Raw genomic sequence first — 23,024 nt, 5'->3', positions numbered from 1 at the left:
TTTTGCTTCCTCTTGAGAGAGGGCAATAAGAGCTTCCTTGTCTTGGATAAGCTGCTTGGTCACCCTGACCCTCTCTTCAAGGTTCTCCAGTTCTTTACGCAGGGTCTCGAGTTCGGCACTGCTGGCAGAGGTGTCAGTTCTGGCGTCCAAGGCAGCCTTTTTCTCGTTGAGCCGTTGACACTTGTCTGCAATATCGGCTCTCAACGGCAGTTGGGCATGGCGGAGGTTAATTCTCTGACGAGCCGACTGCACCCTTGACCTGAAGACCAACAAGGTCACAGCTGGCCAAAGTTTCACCTGCAGTGTCACCGGGAGATGAGGCTGAATGTCTTCGAGAATCCCCGTTACCTCCTCAGGGTTTTCAACCAAGGTCTCAACTGAGGAGGAGAGCAAAGCCTTGAGGCGCTGGAGTTGGCCATGGGTCATGCTAGGTCTTGGCTCTTCACCTGCCCTGGAAGTAGCTGGTTCAATGGACTCAGGGTCGAACGTCAGCAAGCTTGAGAGATCACAACCCTGACAGACGAACAAGGACAACATTAGTATACAACAAAGAAAAGGGTAGAGCCAAGGGAATGGAGCATACCTCTCCTAAGACAGGAGGGACAGCCGATGTTGTGGTAATCGGCTTTGCTGTGGACTTGGCTAGGTTGGCCACCTTGTCGGCCACGATCGTTGAAGTTGCTAGATCCAGGGTGGCGGATGGCATCACCATCTCTTCAACGTCCCCACTAAAGGTGTCATCAGTCTACAAGGGAAATGGTTAGCCGATCCGAGTAGCGATGGGATAATGTGGAATATTAACCAAGGGAGGTGATTACATTCGAAACCTCCTGGCTTGGTGAAGAAGCTCATGGTTCTTTGCGAGCCCTCTTGACGCATCGACTCTTCATACGTAGCCCTGTTCTGATCGGAGCTTGAGAAGCAGCAGGTTCGGGAGCTGACCTTTTCTTGGAGGCCGACAATGGCAAGTCCATCTGGCTCTGTGTGGTGGTTCTCCCAGAATCACCTGAGCTCGAATCCCTTCGACTGGACTGTGTCTCCTCGCTGGGGTTCTCCTCGGTGGAGGTCTGTAAAAGAAATACAAGCATGTTGCAAAAGCCTAGAAGGACAGATGAAATTAGTCAAGACATAGATCAGCTTACGTGCAGGATTTCTTGAGCAGGAGTAGGGGCCTGGCGCTTCAATGTCTTCCTAGCAGCTACTTTCCTCACTGCTTTCCTCGCCTGGATTGAGGCTCGGGGGGCAGCTGGCCCCGATGATGCTCTACTCTTGGAAGCCGATTTCAGAGAAATCGGCTGACCCTGCATCATAACCTTCTTCAGGGGTGGCGAGCTCTGGCAGAAGAGAACCACCGGAGCTGGTGGAAGGAATTTGAAGGGGGAGCCATCGGATTGCGTGGGTTCTGGGCCATCTTGCTGCTGCAAGGAAATAGAACCAGGTTACAGACAATCATCGTGAGCCATTGCAAGAAATTTATAAGTAATGGTACCTGGTCTGCAGGAACAGCGTATTCAGCATCAAGTTGCTTCAGCAACGGTCCTAGAGCTCTTCTGAAGGCGTGGGTCTTCCACATGGACCACCAAGTCTCAAAACCATCGGTAGTGGTGGTGAAACGAAGGTTGTGAGGAATTGGAATGGCCAGAGCGTCAAAGAAGGAATAGCACCTCTGGCCAGTGAGGATGTCAGGCAGTTCAGCTCTGCTTTCTGTCAGGTGGTGAAGAAAGAAGTGTGGGGACACTTGCCCGAGACCAAACTGCCGGCCCACTACCACCGGCTGGTAAGACTCATAACCAGGCTTGATGATCCTGTTTGAGGTACTCATGCCAACTGGAAGAAAGCAAGGGCGGATCATGATAGAGTACAAGTGCCGAGTGCTGGGGTCATCGGCAAAGCTGTCCAACCTGAAGGAAACTGGGTTCTCAAAATTTTCAGATTCAGTGTAAGGAAAGAACAGAGGATTGTCCAAGCCTTGGAAGAAAGTTTTGAACCACTCTGATGCTTCCTTAGGGATCAGCCTGCTGCCTGGGAGGCTATACAGAACTTGGCCGTAGCTGGTGCATCGGATCTGCTTCCCACTAGCATTTGGGAAGGTGCAGGTGGCCAAAGTTGGAAAGCTGGGGATCTGGTTTTGGAAGTACAGCTGAGCCCATAGCTGAATAAACCACCAGGGGCCTCCTGTTTTAACTGTTTTTTGGGAGAACAGTTTGACAGACATCAGTTGAAGAGATCGGTAGACCTCTCCAAGGAATAATTTGCCGATGCCAAGCTGAGTGCCTTTGGCGAGTTCATAGGCCAAGGAGAGGTAATTCTTGGTTGGGGCGAGTGAAGGGCCACGGAATATGAAGTGCTCCAACCAGAAGTTCAGGAAGGCCGTGTGTTCTTTCTCTGTCACAGGGCCTTTGGTTTTCATGTAACGCCTGAGGTAGGCACCCCAGCTTGTACACTCTGTTTTGGAGGAGAGAGTGAAAGGAACCTTTGGCAGCATAAAAGCAGAAGGGCATGGGGATGCAATGTCTAGGCCTGTGATCATGGCCACGTCTAACAGAGTTGGTGTCATGGGGCCGTGGCCAAACATGAAGCAATTCAGTGCGTCAGACCAGAAGTAGCCGATGGTTTTCAGAATATTCTCATTCTTCTCAAGAGGAGACAATGATAATGACAAGGCATCGGCTATCCCTATAGTTTCCCAGGTGGCATAATGAGTTTTAGACACTCGACTGTACCATGCTACCCAACCCTCAGGAGGATTAGGCCAGGCTCGCAGGCAGTCGGCCCAGGAAGTCAGATATAAATTCTTGTTCACGAAGGGGATTCTGTTGGCCTCGCATGAGATTAAGCAAGCGGGACTCTCGGAAGAGCGAGGGCCAAGACACATAGAATTTGGGAGAGAAGGGTGCGGCAGCAGGATGTCTGAAACCTAAAATTAATAACGAAATAGGATATTAATTCAGGTGTCTGCTGTTAATCCTAACATTTACTCGGATGGCGAGGGGCGGTTAAGGATTACCTTCAGACCGGAGACCGTGGCGTTGGTGTTGGATGATTCCGCCATTGGATGCGCTGTGGAGTTGGAATGGCGCGGTTGAGATCTGAGATTCGTGTGGCCGTGAGTTGGATCTGCTCGGGCGGCGATTTGGGGATCTGAGTTTGCTTTCTCAGACGGAGGTCGCAGGTTACCGTTTGAAGGGGCAACTGGGTTGGCCTTACTCGCATTTATGGTAAAGGCCGATGCGATGCCATCGGCTCTTTTGGGGATTGTCTGACTTTGACTATCGGCAAAATTAATTGAAAGCACTTCTTCATTAATAAGAGGGGTTTTTTACAATGAAGAGCCGATTGCTCAAGAAAGGAAGAACAAAAGAAAAGCCGATTGCTCAAGAACTACTAATCCAATACTACTAATCCTCGCTGGCCTCGTCGTCGGCGTCGTAACTGCCGTCGGCGCTGCTTCCGGAGAACTCCTCGTCGCTGCTGCCCCAGCCCTCAGCCGGGGCTTCTTCTTCCTCGTCATCATCATCGTCGTCGCTTTCCGACCAAGCTCGGAAGCGTTTTTCCGGTGGGTATCTGGCGGAGGAGGAGTCATCCTCCTCCTCTTCCTCCTCTTCTTCCTCGTCCTCCTCCTCGTCAAAGGAGGTAAAGCTCACCCAGGAGTGGAGGTCGTCCTCGCTCTCGCCCTCCAGTTCCCCTTCGACAAGGAACCGGAGGTCCACTTCCCCGTCAGTCATTGACAGGTCGTCGTCCGACCCGATGGCGGCTGGGGGAAGGTCGTTGCTGGAGAAGGAGGACTGAAAAGAGAGGCCCGATGAGGAGGAGGAAGAGGAAGACATTGCTACAGGAAAAGAGGGTTTTTTTGGTGCCGATGGCTAGAACAGAGCGAGGGGATGAAGAGATGAACTGTTCGGCGCAGTTAAATAAAGAGGATATAGTGGAAATTTAATGCCGTAGCAGTTTTCGAGGAGGCGATGCCAAAGCACTATCAAATCTTGCAGAGAAGTCGAGAAGGCAAGACATCATGATGAAGGATACTGCGACAGTTCTGCTCTGCCACGACATGACCCGACGAGGAAAAACAGAGTGGTTTTGGAATTATCATTGCCAAAACCAGGGGGCATGTGTTATCACCAGAATTTAACCGGATCAGAGGTGGGCCATGATTAAGATGGGCTTGGAGAATATGCACAGAAAATATGCATGAATCGGCCTTGTATAAGAGTTTGGGCTAAATTGCCCGTGTATCTGTAAATATAGTAGGATACGTGTCGGTTAGGATTAAAGGAGTTTAGCTCGTGCACGGTTGGGATTATTCCCACGTTAGCAAGTCTACGGACTATAAATATGTATCTAGGGTTATTGAGAAAGAGGGAAATCACGTTCACAACAAATCAATCTAGGCGCATCGCCACCCCTTATTTCGAGGGTTTCTTCCGGGTAAGCACCATGCTGCCTAGATCGCATCTCGCAATCTAGGCAGTATCAAGTTTATTCAATGTTCATGCGTTGCTAGTGCTGAAGCCTTTTTGATGGCGAGCAACGTAGTTATCATAGATATGTTAGGGTTAGCATCAGTACTTTCTTGATGTATTTGCTTAGCCATGCTACCTCTAGCTATCTAGCCACCCTCGTACCGATCTGAGGTGCGAGGGTGGCACCTTGCTTAGTCATTGTTCAGTAGATCCGATCTGTTACGATTACTCCTTGTTCTTCAAGGATTCGTTTGATATCTACATAGTTAGGCCTTGCAAACGGGTTGAAGGATCCAGTAGTACGTAGGGTGTAGTTTGCGGGCCCTAGAGAAGATGTTCCGGGAATCAACTCCATGTTGGTTTTTAGGCCTTATCTAGGGCTGGTTTACTATCATCTTGCGTGGCTGCCAGGCTCAATTACGTGTAGGACGTTCCGGTTATGTGGTGAAAACCCTAGATCGTCGTAGATCGTTTTAGCTTAATATTGATCAAGCAGGATCACCATGTTATCGTAGACCTCATACGAATCATGGGTGGATCGGCTCCTTGAGCCGATTCACAGGACAACCTGAGAGCCGATCGAGGCTCGTATTTAATGTTTACGTGTATGCCATGCAGGAAATTAAGCGAAGCAATCCATCACCTTCCTGACCAGGTATAGGTCAGGTGGCACGCCCTTGCACCAGCATCGGACGTGCGTGCCGCAGCTTTGCGGGCCGTCGCTCGAGGGACCAGGGCCAGCCACAGTTCTGGGAGCCTCCCGGCTCTACGTGTTGCCCGTCGCTACTCGCCGGTGGGTTTTGGTGGCCAACAGAACTCTAGCACCAAGATCCACTAAGGACTACCACGAATTGGTTGAATTTCTCTCGGTATAACGATAGATCGGGGTCTCCTCCACCACTCCTCAAAGTATGAGCAAGATTGGTTGGATGGTTGGGGAGATCCCCTCAGTTTGAGCTCAGCAACAATGGAGGAGAGAGAGAAGAGCTAACAACGAGTTGGGGAAGATGGGGCCTTATTATAGGTCCCCTCAAATCCAACCGTTATGTGCTGTTTTGGCCTAAGCGGTACTACCGCTTTGTGAAAGCGGTACTACCGCTCTGAGTTCGAAATCCACACAGTACTTTTCCACGTGGACACAGAGCGGTACTACCGCTCGCGGTACCGCCCGAGGTACCGCAGTAGGGTCCAGACCTTACTGGACTCAAAGTGGTACCGGAGCGACCATGGCGGTGTAGAGTCCTCCGGGAGATGATTCCCCTCTCCGGCAGGGTGCCGGAGGCGATCTCCTGAATCCCCCGAGATGGGATTGGCGGCGGCGGCGTCTCTGGAAGGTTTTCCGTATCGTGGCTCTCGGTACTGGAACTATTATCGACGAAGGCTTAAGTAGGCGGAAGGGTAGGTTTAGGGGCGACGCGAGGGACCCACACGCTAGGGCCACGCGGGCCCCTCCTGGGCCACGCCACCCTACTGTGGCGTCGCCTCGTCGCCCCACTTCGTATCCCTTTCGGTGTTCTGGAAGCTTCGTGGAAAAATAAGATCCTGGGCGTTGATTTCGTCCAATTCCGAGAATATTTCCTTACTAGGATTTCTGAAACCAAAAACAGCAGAAAACAGCAACTGGCTCTTCGGCATCTTGTTAATAGGTTAGTGCCGGAAAATGCATAAATATGACATAAAGTATGTATAAAACAAGTAGGTATCATCAATAAAATAGCATTGAACATAAGAAATTATCGATACGTTGGAGACGTATCAGCATCCCCAAGCTTAGTTCCTACTCGTCCCGAGTAGGTAAACGATAACAAAGATAATTTCTGAAGTGACATGCCATCATAATCTTGATCAATACTATTGTAAGCACATGTAATGAATGCAGCGATCCAAAGCAATGGTAAAGACAATGAGTAAACAACTGAATCATATAGCAAAGACTTTTCATGAATAGTACTTTCAAGACAAGCATCAATAAGTCTTGCATAAGAGTTAACTCATAAAGCAATAAATTCAAAGTAAAGGCATTGAAGCAACACAAAGGAAGATTAAGTTTCAGCGGTTGCTTTCAACTTGTAACATATATATCTCATGGATAGTTGTCAACATAAAGTAATATGATGAATGCAAATATGCAAGTATGTAAGAATCAATGCACAGTTAACACAAGTGTTTGCTTCTTGAGATGGAAGGAAATAGGTAAACTGACTCAACATAAAAGTAGAAGAATGGCCCTTCAAAGAGGGAAGCATCGATTGCTATATTTGTGCTAGAGCTTTTATTTTGAAAACAAGAAACAATTTTGTCAACGGTAGTAATAAAGCATATGTGTTATGTAAATTATATCCTACAAGTTGCAAGCCTCGTGCATAGTATACCAATAGTGCCCGCACCTTGTCCTAATTAGCTCGGATTACCTGGATTATCACCGCAATACATATGTTTTAACCAAGTATCACAAAGGGGTACCTCTATGCCGCATGTACAAAGGTCTAAGGAGAAAGCTCGCATTGGATTTCTCGCTTTTGATTATTCTCAACTTAGACATCCATACCGGGACAACATAGACAACAGATAATGGACTCCTCTTTAATGCTTACGCATTCAACAACAAATAATATTCTCATAAGAGATTGAGGATTGTTGTCCAAAACTGAAACTTCCACCATGGATCATGGCTTTAGTTAGCGGCCCAATGTTCTTCTCTAACAATATGCATGCTCAAACCATTCAACTCATGGTAAATGGCCCTTACTTCAGACAAGACGAACATGCATAGCAACTCACATGATATTCAACAAAGGGTAGTTGATGGCGTCCCCAGGAACATGGTTATCGCACAACAAGCAACTTAATAAGAAATAAAATACATAAGTAAATATTCAATACCACAATAGTTTTTAGGCTATTTGTCCCATGAGCTATATATTGCAAAGATAAAGGATAGAAATTTAAAGGTAGCACTCAAGCAATTTACTTTGGAATGGTGGAGAAATACCATGTAGTAGGTAGGTATGGTGGACACAAATGGCATAGTTATTGGCTCAAGGATTTGGATGCACGAGAAGTAATCCCTCTCAATACAAGGCTTAGGCTAGCAAGGTTATTTGAAGCAAACACAAGTATGAACCGGTACAGCAAAACTCACATAAAAACATATTGCAAGCATTATAAGACTCTACACTGTCATCCTTGTTGCTCAAACCCTTACTAGAAAATATCAAGATTTTAGAGAGACCAATCATGCAAACCAAATTTCAACAAGCTCTATGTATTTCTTCACTAATAGGTGCAAGGTATATGATGCAAGAGCTTAAACATGATCTATAACAATTGCCAAGTATCAAATTATTCAAGACATTCTACCAATTACCACATGTAGCATTTCCCGTTTCCAACCATATAACAATTAACGAAGCAGTTTAACCTTCGCCATGAACATTATGAGTAAAGCCAAGGACATATTTGTCCATACGCAACAGCGGAGCGTGTCTCTCTCCCACACAATGAATGCTAGGATCCAACTTTATTCAAACAAAACAAAACAAAAACAAACAGACGCTCCAAGCAAAGTACATAAGATGTGATGGAATAAAAATATAGTTTCACTAGAGGAACCTGATAATGTTGTCGATGAAGAAGGGGATGCCTTGGGCATCCCCAAGCTTAGATGCTTGAGTCTTCTTGAAATATGCAAGGATGAACCACCGGGGCATCCCCAAGCTTAGAGCTTTCACTCTCCTTGATCATATTGTATCATCCTCCTCTCTTGATCCTTGAAAACTTCCTCCACAACAACAACAACAAAAACAACCAAGCCTTTCAGTCCCAAACAAGTTGGGGTAGGCTAGAGTTGAAACCCATAGGATCTCGAAGCCAATTCATGGTTCCGGAACGTGGATAGCTAACTTCCACGCACCCCTATCCATGGCTAAATCTTTATCGATATTCCAAACCTTCAGGTCTCTCTTAACGGACTCCTCCCATGTCAACTTTGGTCTACCACGACCCCTCTTAACATTCTCATCACGCTTTATCCGTCCGCTATGCACTGGCGCTTCCGGAGGCCTCCGTTGGATATGTCCAAACCATCTGAGACGATGTTGGACCAACTTCTCTTCAATCGGTGCTACCCCAACTCTCTCCCGTATATCGTCGTTCCGTACCCGATCCTTTCTTGTGTGGCCACATATCCATCTCAACATGCGCATCTCTGCTACACTTAACTGTTGGATATGTCGTCTCTTCGTTGGCCAACACTCAGCGCCATACAACATCGCAGGTCGGATAGCTGTCCTATAAAACCTGCCTTTTAGCTTTTGTGGCACTCTCTTGTCACAGAGTACGCCAGAAGCTTGGCGCCACTTCATCCAACCAGCCTTGATTCAGTGGCCCACATCTTCATCGATATCACCATCCTTCTGCAACATGGACCCCAAATATCGAAAAGTGTCTCTCTCCGGTACCACCTGCCCATCAAGGCTAACCTCTCCCTCCTCGTGCCTAGTAGAACTGAAACTGCACCTCATGTATTCAGTTTTAGTTCTACTAAGCCTAAAACCTTTCGATTCGAGAGTTCGCCTCCACAACTCTAACTTTCTATTAACCCTCGCTCGGCTATCATCGACTAGCACCACATCATCCGCAAAGAGCATACACCATGGGATGTCTCCTTGTATATCCCTTGTGACCTCATCCATCACCAAATCAAAAAGATAAGGGCTCAAAGCTGACCCTTGGTGTAGCCCTATTCTAATTGGAAAGTCATCAGTGTCTCCATCGCTTGTTCGAACACTTGTCACAACATTATCATACATATCCTTGATGAGGGTAATGTACTTGTTATCGCCAGATTTTAACCAAGTCAGGAGGTGGGCCGCGATTGAGATGAGCTTAGAGGATATGCACGTAAAATATTTCTGAATCGGCCTTTTATGAGAGTTTGGGCTAGATTGCCCGTGTATCTGTACATTATGATAGATTTAGAATTAAGAGATAGAGTTTAGTTCGTACGGAGTTAGGTTTATTCCAAAAGTAGAAAGTCCACGGACTATAAATATGTACCTAGGGTTATTGAGAAAGGAGGACGATCACGTTCACAACAAACCAATCTAGGCGCATCGCCACCCCTTGTTTCGAGGGTTTCTTCCGGGTAAGCGCCATGCTGCCCAGATCGCATCTAGCGATCTGAGCAGCATCTTGTTTATTCGTTGTTTGTGTTGCTCGTACTGAAGCCTTGTTGATGGCGAGTAACACCATTATCATGGATATGTTAGGGCTAGCATCGATACTTTTCTAGTATATTTGCTTAGTTATGCCGCCCCTGGATATCTAGCTGCCCTTGCACCTATCTTAGGTGTAAGGGCAGCATCTTGCTTAGTCTTTATTTAGTAGATTCGATCTGTTATGGTTGTTCCTTGTTCTTCAAGGATTAGTTTGATATCCACATGGTTAGGCCTTGCAAACGGGTTGAATGATCCAGTAGTGCGTAAGGTACGGTTTGCTGATCCTAGAGGAGATGTTCCGGGAATCAACTCTATGTTGGTTTTTAGGCCTTTGCTAGGGCTGGTTTTCTGTTATCTTTCGTATCTGCCAGGCTCAACTACGTGTAGGATGTTCCGGTTATGTGGTGAAGACCCTAGATCGTCGTAGATCGTGTTAACTTAGTATTGATCAAGCAGGACCACCATGTTATCGTAGATCCAATACGAATCATGGGTGGATCAGCTCCTTGAGCCGATTCACAGGATAACCTGAGAGCCGATCGAGGCTCGAATTTAATGTTTACGTGTCTGCCATGCAGGAAATTAATCGAAGCAATCCATCACCTTCCTGACCAGGTATAGGTCAGGTGGCACGCCCTCGCACCAGCTAGGACGTGTGCCGGAGTTTTGCGGGCCGTTGCCCGAGGGACCAGGGCCCACCAGCAGTTCTGGGAGCCTCCCGGCTCTTCGTGTTGCTCGTCGCTGCTCGCCGGTGGGTTTTGGCAGGCAACAGATTCTGGCACGCCCGGCGGGACATTCTACATCAACTGCGTCAACATCTACAGCAACTGCGTCAGCATCTGCAGCTGAGATGGCGGAAGCACCAATCACCTACGAAACGCTGCCTGAGGATCACAAGAAGAAGTATGACGAGCTTAAAGCTCCATTCGAAGCCGATCTCATCGGCTCTTTCGAGAGGACCCGTACACATGGCATTAGGTGGAAAGGGTTCTCACCCGAAGGCGCTCTCGATGAAGTAGATCTATCTCTCCCTTCGGAGGAACGCACCAGAGCTCTGCGCCAGGAAGTTAATTACATGGTAGCTCATTCGCTACACCGTCATTCTGAGAGCCTGGTGAACGCTTTCGAGCGCGTTGCGGTTCGCGTGGTTCAGGAAATCATGAAGCATCAGTACTCTCCGTCAGGACCTGCCCTAGGGACTCACCAGGGAGAAATACCGTTCCAGACTAGACCGCAGCTGCCATTCTCGCTTGCAGCTCTAGAGCCGCCGGGTTCACCGGCATACGTCGTCTACAAGATTGGAGGCGATCCTGGTGATTACCAGTTCCTGCATGAACCGCCTAAAGAAATCCCGCATGGATACATGTGCACGTACGTGCCGGACTGCAATAACTTGGCACGCACGAACCAGATTGCAGCAGGAGGGATTTCTGGAGTGGACGCCGATAAACAGGCGTGGCTAGCTAAATATGCCACCGCAGCGAGTCATGAAAGCTCAGCCCCTGCAGCTCATACAGTGGATCAAATCAGTACAATCTTGAGAGACCAGTTCGGCATAGTGCCAAAGAGGAGAACAATTGGCTAGTACCCCAACGAATATGATTTGATTCCACTGCCACCCAAGTATCGGCTCCCTGAGTTCTCAAAGTTCAATGGATCAGAAGGATCTAGTTCAATTGAGCATGTGAGCCGATATTTGGCAATGTTGGGCCTGATTTCAGCATCAGACCCGTTACGTGTGAGGTTTTTTGCGCAGTCTCTCACGGGACCAGCTTTTGGGTGGTACACCTCATTGCCACCAGATTCAGTTCGGACGTGGAAGCAGCTGGAAGAGCAGTTTCATATTCACTCAGAAGCTACCGAGGGTGGCATTGCCGATTGTCAACACCTGGATTTTTAAGTCCGAATGCCTATTATGTCATACATCGCAATCCCAGGAATATTGTTGTTGCGAGGCATAATAGTTAAGTATCACAGTCATCATTCATTACAAACCATAATGTCTTACAACTTGGAATCACATCATCCATATTACACGAATAGTTGATCTATTGATCAACGAACAAACACAAGTTCATAGCGGAAGCGTAAGATACAAGGACTCTCTAGTCCACAGGCCAACGCTTGACGTCGGAAGACTCCTAGTTGTCGTAGGCGTCCTGCTGGTCATCTCCTTGTTCATCTTCATACTCTGGCCATTTGAATAGCCAGGGACAAAGCCGTGAGTACTTCAAGTACTCGCAAACTAATACTAATGTAAGTGCTAGACAAATCTAGTCATGTTTGCTAAGCTCTAGTTTATTTGCAAAAAGCCAGTTTTAGTTCACAAGTATTTGAGAAAAGCTTATTCAAGTGCTAACTAACTCAAGTGGGAACATTAGTGTCATTCCCACCATTCAAGTGGTGATTTCAATTCAATTCACCACAAGTCATTTCACCATCGTCTTTCAAAATCATTTTCAAAGATATGACATCGGAAGCTGTATGGCCTTTCCAACCGTCCGTAACCGTGGACGCGGCTTTTCGAATAGGTTTACACTCTGCAGAGGTTGCACACTTGTGCCACAACATTTGATTTCATCCATCGGGATTACCCCGAATCATCGTAACACAGTACGCGGATCATCAACCATAACCTTTCACTTACAAATCTTAGTATGAGCACCTCTCCCCATGAGCTTGGCCTCCCAGTGAAGACCAACTGTCAACCTGGAATCGCACAGGCTTGGCCGTACAATTCACCTCAATTCACATCTTTTCTCAACAACGGAGGCAGCCTCAAGCATAACCCCTATGATGTGTGTTCAGAGGGAACCCATACTAAGATGCATAAACTTCCAGTTAAGCCCTACCCATAATCAGGTATTGTGGGGGTACTCAATATTGGAAAGGTATCGCATTCAAACCAATATCATGTTTGTCCAAAAATCACCATCTTCTCTTTGTCATATTCACCTTCAAAAATCATTCAATGGAATGCTTCATCATTCCAAGGTTTCAAATTCATTTCAAGTCACATTGTTCCCATCTAGAGTAGTCAAGTTTTATTCATTAGCACTAGCTCTAAATCATGAGGGGTGCTATCTTGCTTTGCTTGAGTAAGACTAACTTTACTACTCTAGTAAACTTCCTTACTTTGACCAAAGTTAACTATAAAAGCAACTTCTTGAGAAAACAAGTAAAAACTTGTAATGTATAAACTTGGGATAGGCTTATGTAAGAAAAGATAAGATTCATGGTGCCTTGCCCCAAAGGGCTTTGCACTTTGCAAGAATATTAGCTTGCCTTGGTAGTTCTCAAAATTCTCCTCCTCCTCCTCCTGGTAGCAACCTTCTTCTTCCGTGTACTCTCCGATGCTAGCGTCTAAATTTGAATACGAGTATAATTACTCACTAATTCAATGGCTATTCCATACATCTCATATAATCACACAAACTATTCTATATGCACACAAATAATCTAATTAGGGTGCATGGGTTGTGTTGCTTGAGGAGAATTTACTTCTTTTTATTTAATATGTAAATGATAGTTTCCATAGGGTTCTTGAGAAATAATTTCCTCTCATTGAAATCTTCTTAAGATTTAATTTCTCAAACAATCATATATGAACTTATATTGACCTAATTCAAACATTCATCATTATCATTTGAGAAAATGATTTAAATGAGGTAGACCACCTCATACCATTTAATAATGCTATATATGATTTAAATCTCCAAGTAATTCATATAAGTGAGTTTGGCCAGGGGTCCAAACATCACATGAATTCATTTGAGACAAGGTTTAAATGAAGTATAATACTTCATATTATTTACTTAATAGTTTTGGACAATATCAACTACATAAACTAGCCATATTGTCCATTAATTAAACTAGGGCATGATCATGCAAAGTGACCACACCATTTTCTTGCATAAACAATTAGTGTAAGTCCAATGTGAGCAATTGGAGTTGGAATTAACTTAATATCTATTTTGGTTGATTTTTAATAATTATTTGAATAGGGAAAAGTCCCTGACTTCTTCTTTTTATCAGATTAATTTTACAACAAAACTTGACATGGGACCAGTGGCATTCTGTAGATCTTTTTACTAGCTTTCCAACAATATAAAATTCATTGAATTTGGTTAAGCCAATTTAAATCTATGGATTTTCAAAGTTTGGGCAGTATTGAAATTATTTGGATTTGATTAAATGAAATTTGAATTACAGGGCCGGCGGGAAAATGAAACTGGGCTGATTTGAATTGAAACGGCCCAGTCCAGCCCAGCCACGGTCCACAGACGCGCGGCGTGCTGACAGGGTGGGGTCCGCGCGTCAGCGACTCGTCGCTACCGAATCGGTACGTTTTAAACAGAGGCGTTGGATTAGAAGCTCATCCAACGGTCGAGGTTCATCGTCTTCTCCGACGAGAACCCGACGTGCTGGCGGCGAGGGTAGGGGGTCGGAGAGCTCACCGTGGCTCCAGCTAGGGTAGGCAATGTGCGTGGGGACGTGGTGGACGATGGTGAAGCATCTGGTACCGGCGGCAACTCCTGGAACGGCTCCAATCGACGGCGGCGACCTCCGGGTACTGGCGGCTCCGATCTCCAAATTGGAGCAGCTCCGGCGACAATCGAGTGAGTGGTGGGGTGGTGGAGAGGCAGTGAAGGGTGGTGAGTGCGGTGGTGTGCTTGGATTGCTCAGGGGAGTGCTCTATTTATAGAGACGCGAGGGTGCTGCGGGGCAGTGAAGAAGTCGACCATGGCGCGGCGGTTCTGGCGAGCTAGCGAGCTAGGCAAGGGTGCGGCGCTGTTCTGCGGTTCCTGGCGAAGCGTTTGGCGGCGACAGCACGGTCGGGCGGTGGTTGGTTTGGTCGCGTTGCTTCCGTGTTGAGCGCGTCTGCGGCGGGTCAGGGTTTCCTTCTCCGGCGACGGCGGGCACGGGTTGGCTTGGCGCGCATGTCTGGCGCGTCCGCGGTGGCACGGTGGTGCTCAACCTGCTCGCAGGGGGTCCAGGGCTTGCGTGAGTGCGTGGGACGGCGCGTGTCCAGAGCTTGCCCACGTGCGACGCGAGCGGCATCCAGGGGCGACCAGTGCACACGATCTCCGGCGACTCCACGGCGGCTACGGCGAGCTGGTGAGTGCTAGGCGGGGTAGAGAGGCTTGGTGGCGATGCTGGACACCAGGGCCAGGTTGGGGAAGGAAGGAGGAGAGGGGGAGGTCGTCGGGTTGGCGACATGGCCGGCATGGCCATGTCCTAACCTTGCTCCTCCTCTCCCTAGGGTTGCTATGCCTCATTGATGGTTAAAGGGGACCAGGGGACCATTTAGACTAGGTTTGATGTAGATTAGATGAGGTAGATCACTATTGCAAATAGTGTCAAATAGTTACATAGATGCTATTTGTGAATTTTGTTTAAATTTGATTCAATTCAAATGGTTGCAAGTTTTGAATTGTGAGTATTTCATTTAGTTAGAAATGACCAGAGGTGATGGAGTGTGGTGGTGGAATTGTTAAATTCCAAGTTTTGCAAATTTGGCTAAGTGTGAGATTGTTGCACTTAATAAAAAGTTGCAACTTTGGTTGAGCATAGCTAATGATCAAGAAAGAATTTGGCATGGTGATCTTTACAAAAAGTGCTCACCTTGATGTTGTCTTGGATGTGGTGCAAAGATTTAGCAAGGTTTTGTTTGAGAAATTTGAATTGCAAGGGCTCAAAGTGGTGATCAGACTATAATTGGCAGATTTGGCCATTATCATATGTGAGCAAGTTTTGTATTTGAAATCCATTTGATTTGTGATTCTTTGATTCCAAAAGTTGTAATAAGTGTTTAGTAACATTATTCAACTAATGGTGAAGACCAAATTGGTCTAGGGTCAAAATTTATAAAAATGCCATAGGGCATATGTGAGGGTTTTAGGGTTTTTCATTTATTTGATTTTCTTCCTCTTTTGGATTTATTTGGTTGGTGATCTTCTCATGATCACATTAGGGTTTTAGGGTTTAGCTTATACACATAATAACAATCATCGTGGCATATCAATCAAATGCACAAGTCCTATGCATGGCACTATATGCAATTTAAAAAGTTTTTGTTGGTTTGAAATTTTGCTCTCTGGAATTCTTCTAACTTTCTTTTATTGAAATTTGGGATGTTACAAACCCTTCCCCCTTACAAAAGATCTCGTTCCGAGATCGAAAAGAAAGTTAGGTAATAAAGAGATCTGGGTACTCCTTCTTCATGAAGTCTTTGCGTTCCCAGGTGGCTTCATCCTCGGTATGATTGCTCCATTGTATCTTCAGAAACTTGATGCTTCGGGTGCGGGTGGTTTGGTAAGCTTCCTCCAGGATGCGAATCGGCACTTCGCGGTAAGTTAGGTCCTTATTGATATCCACCGATCGGTGATCGATGTTCTTGAACACTTCGGTCTTCTCAGGGACTTCAAGGCACTTCCGGAGGAGTGAGATATGAAACACGTCGTGTACAACCGACATTTCTTCAGGTAGCTCCAGTTGATAAGATACTTCGCCTCGCGGCTCAGAACTTTGAAGGGTCCGACATATCGGGGTGCGAGCTTTCCTTTCAGTTGAAACCTCTGCATTCCTTTCAAGGGGGATACCTTGAGATAGACGAAGTCTTCAATCTCGAAGGTCATCTCCCGACGTCTCTTGTCGGCGTAGCTCTTCTGTCTTGATTGCGTCGTCTTGAGATACTCGTGAATCTTGTGCACTTTCTCTTCGGCTTCACGAAGAACATCTGGGCCAAAAACTTGGCTTTCTCCGACTTCCGACCAGTTCAGGGGGGTACGGCATTTCCTTCCGTACAAGGCTTCAAAGGGGGCCATCTGCAGGCTAGCTTGGTAGCTGTTGTTGTAAGAGAATTCTGTGTAAGGTAGGCAGTCTTCCCACTTGGATCCATATTCCAGTACACATGCTCTCAGCATGTCCTCCAGTATCTGGTTGACTCTCTCAGTCTGTCCGTCGGTCTGAGGGTGATAGGCGGTGCTGAAATTCAGACGGGTGCCTAGTCCTTCATGCACTTTCTGTCAGAATCTTGAGGTGAACTGTGATCCTCTATCTGACACTATCGACTTCGGGGTTTCGTGCAGGGCGACTATTATGGAGATGTACAATTCAGCTAACTTTGGGCCTTGGTATGTGGTCTTGACGGCGATGAAATGGGCGACTTTGGTCTACCCATATTGAATCATTGCCTTTGCTAGATTTGGGCAGTCCGGTGATAAAGTCCATTCCTACGGAGTCCCACTTCCATTCTGGAATCTGTAGTGGTTGTAGTAGTCCGGCGGGTCATTGATGTTCTGCCTTGACTCTCTGACAGATGTCACACTTGGCGATGTAGCTGCCGATTTCTCTCTTCATTCCATGCCACCAGAATTTCTCCTTCAAGTCTTGGTACATCTTGGTACCTCCGGGGTGGATTGAATAAAGGGTGTCATGGGCTTCTTGCAGAATGACTTGCTTCAAGTCTGAGTCCGATGGTACGCAGAGACGTTCTTTGTACCAAAGAACTCCAGCTTCATCTATGGTGAATCCAGGGGCTTTTCCTGCGGCTATCTGTTTCTTGATTCCGTCAATGCTAGCGTTGTCCTTCTGGGCTTCCTTGATTTGGCTAACCAAGGTGGGTTGCAGTTCTATGCTGGCTAGGAATCCTTCACTAACAAGTTCAAGTCTGAACTGTTCAAACTCTTGATGCAAGCTGGGCTGTTCGGTTGCGAGCATGGAGTTCAACTGATACTGACGATCTACTCAAAGCATCCGCTACCACATTGGCCTTGCCGGGGTGGTAGTGAATCTCCATGTCGTAATCCTTGATCAATTCGATCCATCGGCGTTGTCTCATGTTCAGCTCCTTCTGGGTGAATATGTATTTCAGGCTCTTGTGGTCGGCGTAGATCTCGCATCGATTACCCATGAGGTAATGACGCCAAACTTTCAAAGCTAAGACCACGGCGGCAAGCTCGAGGTCATGGGTTGGGTAGTTCTGTTCATGTTGCTTTAGTTGTCTTGAAAGGTAGGATACAACTTTGCCTTCTTGCATAAGCACACATCCAAGACCAGTCTTGGAGGCGTCCCAATATACGTCAAAAGGGCTTGGCGATGTCTGGCATGATCAAGATTGGGGCTGTTGTCAGTCTACTCTTGAGCTGTTGAAAGCTCTCTTCACATTTATCGGCCCACTCAAACTTCATGTCCTTCTTCAACAGTTGGGTCATTGGTCGAGCGATGCTCGAAAAGCCTTCTACAAATCTGCGGTAATATCCGGCTAATCCAAGAAAAGCGCGGACCTCGGTTTGGGTGGTTGGGGCTTGCCATTCCATAACAGTTTTGATCTTGGCGGGATCTACGGCAATTCCTCCTGCAGACAAGATGTGTCCCAGGAATCCAACTTCTTCCAACCAAAACTCACACTTGCTGAACTTGGCATACAACTGGTGATGCCTAAGGGTTTCTAGGACAGTCTCCAAATGTTGTTCATGTTCCTCTTCGGACTTGGAGTACACAAGGATGTCATCGATGAAGACAACGACAAACTTGTCCAAAAAGTTCATGAAGATCTTATTCATGAGATTCATGAAATAGGCGGGGGCATTGGTCAGTCCAAACGACATGACGTTGTACTCATACAACCCATATCTGGTGGTGAAGGCAGTTTTTGGGATGTCGGTGGCTCGGATTTTCAGCTGATGATATCCAGTTCTAAGATCTATCTTGGAGAAAACTCTGGCTCTGGTGAGTTGATCAAACAAGTCCTCTATCTTGGGTAAGGGGTTTTTATTTTTGATGGTGACATCGTTAAGCTTATGATAGTCCGTACATAAACGATTTGCCCCATCCTTCTTGTCCACAAACAAAACTGGTGATCTCCAGGGGGATGCACTAGGTCTAATCAGACCCTTGGCCAACATATCATCTATCTATTTCTTCAGCTCCACCAGCTCGGTGGCGTTCATGTTGTAGGCTCTCTGGGCTATAGGTCCAGTTCCAGGGATTAACTCGATGATGAACTCGATATCCCGATCCGGGGGCATACCGGGTAGATCATCCGGAAACACATCAGGGTAGCGACAAACGACCCTGATTTGATCCAGAGTTGGCTTGGATACACTTTGGTTGCAGGTGAATTTTCTGGGTAGTTTTTCAGAGACGTGCTCTACTACAATACCGGTGCTGCTAGTCATGGTTATGGCTTTCTTGGCACAGTCTATCAATCCATTGTGCTTGGACATCCAGTCCATTCCTAGTACGACTTCCAAACCTTTGGTTCCCAGAATGATTAGATTGGCATAGAAATCTACATCATGGATTTTGATAGGTACATTTTTGCAAAATTTTCTGGCTTTGGTGGTTGATCCGGGAATTTGAACTATCATAACATGCTTCAAACTGAGGGGTTGAATTTTACTTGTTGATGCAAAGTCTTCCGTGACAAAAGAATGAGATGCTCCGGAATCAAACAACACTCTGGCAGGGATGTGGTTGATAGAAAACATACCCAGTACAACATCTGGTGCTTCCTGGGCTTCTTCGGCGTTCATGTGGTAGAGGCGGCCGTTGCGGTTATTGGGGTTGTTGGGGGCGAACTTCTTGCCGGTGGAGACACGGCGTTGCTGCTGAGCAGGTGCTGCGGTGTTGCCGGCGAGCTTGGCGAGTCGCTTGGGACACTCGTTAGAGTAGTGCCCCACTACACCACACTCATAACAAGTGATGGTGGCCTTGTCCTTGGTCGCAATGGGGACGGCGTTGCTTCCGGTTCTGGGAGCGGTGTTGGTGTTGTTGTTGTTGTTGTTGGGGGCTCTGGGCGGAGCGCGGTTGTAGTTGTTGTTGTTGTAGTTGTAGTTGTTGTTGTAGCCTCCTGGCTTGGAGTTTCCTCCACTCCGGTTCTGATAACCGGGGCGCGAGTTCTGCGTCGGGGGTTTGTTGTTGTTTCTTGGAGTGAAACCTCCACTTGAGCTAGGGCGATACTTCTGAGTATGGCTAGACCCACTTTGATTCGCCATGCGGTGCTTGCGGTTCTCATTGGCTTGGTTCAGCTTGCCCTCCATCTGGATGGCGGAGTCAACGAGGGCTTCAAGGTCGGCGAAGGGGATGTTGACGAGGACAGTCTGCATCTCATCATGCAGTCCGTTCAGGAATCTCTCCTTCCTCTTCTCAACAGTGTCGGTCTCATCAGGGGCGTACCTCGACAGTGTAAGAAACTTGTCGCGGTATTCTACCACCGTCATGCGACCTTGTTTTAGTTCACGGAACTCATCCCTCATCTTTTTGATAAGACCCGGGGGTACATGGTACTTGCTGAACTTTAGCTTGAAATCCTCCCAAGTCATGAACTGACCTCCGTTCATGACACGGGTGCTTGTCCACCAAGCGCGGGCTGGTCCAGCGAGATAGTGGGTTGCAAACAAGACCTTATCGTTGGCTTCCACTCCGGCTACTTCCAAGTTGTTCTCCATAGTCTGGAGCCAGTCGTCAGCATCGAGGGGTTCCTCTGTCTTGCTAAACACCGGAGGGTTGGTGTTCTGGAAGTTCTTGAGCTTGGATCCGGGGTGGTCATGATTTCCATGGCCTTGGTTGGCAATATTCTGCAAGGCTGTGATGTTGGCTTGGCGTTCGGCTCTTTCTGTCTCCCTGTCGGCAAGCAGGGTTTGCAGCAGTTGCATCATTGCGTCGTTGGTGCGATTGGGAGGGGCCATCTGAAGATAGAATAGATCATGAGATAAGAGGGAACATTTCTATGGTTGATTTTGGGTAAGTTTGAAAACATTTGAAACTTGTAATCTTTTCATGACAAACATAACATTCATTCATTCAACACATAGTACAAGCTAACACACTCATACTCCAATGGTTTTAAGAACCATTCGCATGCTACGATACAAAGGACGGGATACAACTCACACCTACATAAGTGAAACTAGTGCAACTACTCCTCATCCTCGACATCTATCGGGACGTAGTTGTCAGGTCCTGCCTCCAGGAACTCGTAGTCCTCCTCCTTAGTGAACTCGTCCTCCTCAAAGTCGTCGTCGTCGCTCAGGAAGGCTCCTCCTCCCTGAAGGTCAATACCTCCGTCGTCATCCTCCATCTCTCTGAGCTGGTCTTCCTGGGCCTTGACAGTGGCCTCAAGTGACGCGATCTTGGTGCGAAGGCGCACAATCGTAGCATCCTTCTTAGCACGCTGCTGGTGAAGGCTCTTGCGGTCGTTGTTGAGTAGCTTGATCGCCTCACCCTGCTCGATGATGTGAGCATGGGTCTGGTTCGCGTAAGCGCGAGTGGCGTCGAGGTCCTTCTGAGTCTGGTAGAGCATGAAGTCCAGGTGCTCAGCATGGTGCCTCAACTCCGGGTGCGGCTGCAGCTCCATGGGCACTCCCATGGCATCACACCTCACGAGATGCGCGAAGCGTGAAGCGAGGATGCGGACCACGTTCTGTCCACAAAGGCGCGCAAGTGCCTCCTGAAGGCCACGTGCGAGTCCGTCGAGCCAGTTGCTCTCGCGAAAGGAGAAGAGGATCCTCTCCGAGGTGGGAGGCTCCATCTTGCCCCTCAAGTCTGCAGTGATCACCCACTGCATCTCTCCTCCGGGCGTGTCGTCCAACTGAATCCCGTGGAACTCGGGGTGTGGGCGCCCAAGGAAGTCAGAGACGGCGTTGAGGTCGTGCTCGAAGATCAAGCTCCCTCCGTTCCCAAGCTGGTAAAACTTGGTGTTGATGGGTTCATTCGGCTCCATCTGAAAGAGAATTGGATGAGTAAGTTAGAGAGTGTAGAGTGTGGCAAAATTTTAAGTAGATTCAAATAAGATAGAACATGATTCATCAAATTTTGGCAAAGTCTCAAAGATAAGAGTGTAAGTAAATTTTCATAAATATTTCTTCATTTGATTTTCAAAGTTAAGTTTTTCAGAACGCCCATTCTAACTAAGGTCTTCTAAGGTCAAACAATGGCTCTGATACCAACTTGTCAACACCCGGATTTTTAAGTCCGAATGCCTATTATGTCATACATCGCAATCCCAGGAATATTGTTGTTGCGAGGCATAATAGTTAAGTATCACAGTCATCATTCATTACAAACCATAATGTCTTACAACTTGGAATCACATCATCCATATTACACGAATAGTTGATCTATTGATCAACGAACAAACACAAGTTCATAGCGGAAGCGTAAGATACAAGGACTCTCTAGTCCACAGGCCAACGGTTGACGTCGGAAGACTCCTAGTTGTCGTAGGCGTCCTGTTGGTCATCTCCTTGTTCATCTTCATACTCTGGCCATTTGAATAGCCAGGGACAAAGCCGTGAGTACTTCAAGTACTCGCAAACTAATACTAATGTAAGTGCTAGACAAATCTAGTCATGTTTGCTAAGCTCTAGTTTATTTGCATAAAGCCAGTTTTAGTTCACAAGTATTTGAGAAAAGCTTATTCAAGTGCTAACTAACTCAAGTGGGAACATTAGTGTCATTCCCACCATTCAAGTGGTGATTTCAATTCAATTCACCACAAGTCATTTCACCATCATCTTTCAACATCATTTTCAAAGATATGACATCGGAAGCTGTATGGCCTTTCCAACCATCCGTAACCGTGGACGCGGCTATTCGAATAGGTTTACACTCTGCAGAGGTTGCACACTTGTGCCACAACATTTGATTTCATCCGTCGGGATTACCCCGAATCATCGTAACACAGTACGCGGATCATCAACCATAACCTTTCACTTACAAATCCTAGTATGAGCACCTCTCCCCATGAGCTTGGCCTCCCAGTGAAGACCAACTGTCAACCTGGGAACTGCACGGGGCTTGGCCATACAATTCAACTCAATTCACATCTTTTCTCAACAACGGAGGCAGCCTCAAGCATAACCCCTATGAGGTGTGTTCAGAGGGAACCCATACTAAGATGCATAAACTTCCAGTTAAGCCCTACCCATAATCAGGTATTGTGGGGGTACTCAATATTGGAAAGGTATCGCATTCAAACCAATATCATGTTTGTCCAAAAATCACCATCTTCTCTTTGTCATATTCACCTTCAAAAATCATTCAATGGAATGCTTCATCATTCCAAGGTTTCAAATTCATTTCAAGTCACATTGTTCCCATCTAGAGTAGTCAAGTTTTATTCATTAGCACTAGCTCTAAATCATGAGGGGTGCTATCTTGCTTTGCTTGAGTAAGACTAACTTTACTACTCTAGTAAACTTCCTTACTTTGACCAAAGTTAACTATAAAAGCAACTTCTTGAGAAAACAAGTAAAAACCTGTAATGTATAAACTTGGGATAGGCTTATGTAAGAAAAGATAAGATTCATGGTGCCTTGCCCCAAAGGGCTTTGCA

At 46.8% G+C, this 23,024-nt stretch overlaps 1 pseudogene; it reads right to left on the bottom strand.

Annotated features, from left to right (window-relative positions):
- Positions 1-226: 226 nt before the first annotated feature.
- The window catches only part of LOC139833735 (uncharacterized), a 43,394-nt pseudogene continuing 20,596 nt past the window's right edge, over positions 227-23,024 (bottom strand).

Source organism: Lolium perenne, chromosome 7, assembly GCF_019359855.2.
Source record: "Lolium perenne isolate Kyuss_39 chromosome 7, Kyuss_2.0, whole genome shotgun sequence".
In the NCBI taxonomy this organism is placed as follows: Eukaryota; Viridiplantae; Streptophyta; class Magnoliopsida; order Poales; family Poaceae; genus Lolium; species Lolium perenne.
The sequence above is the reverse complement of the archived record's forward strand: the minus strand, read 5'-3'. Positions and strand labels throughout refer to the sequence as shown.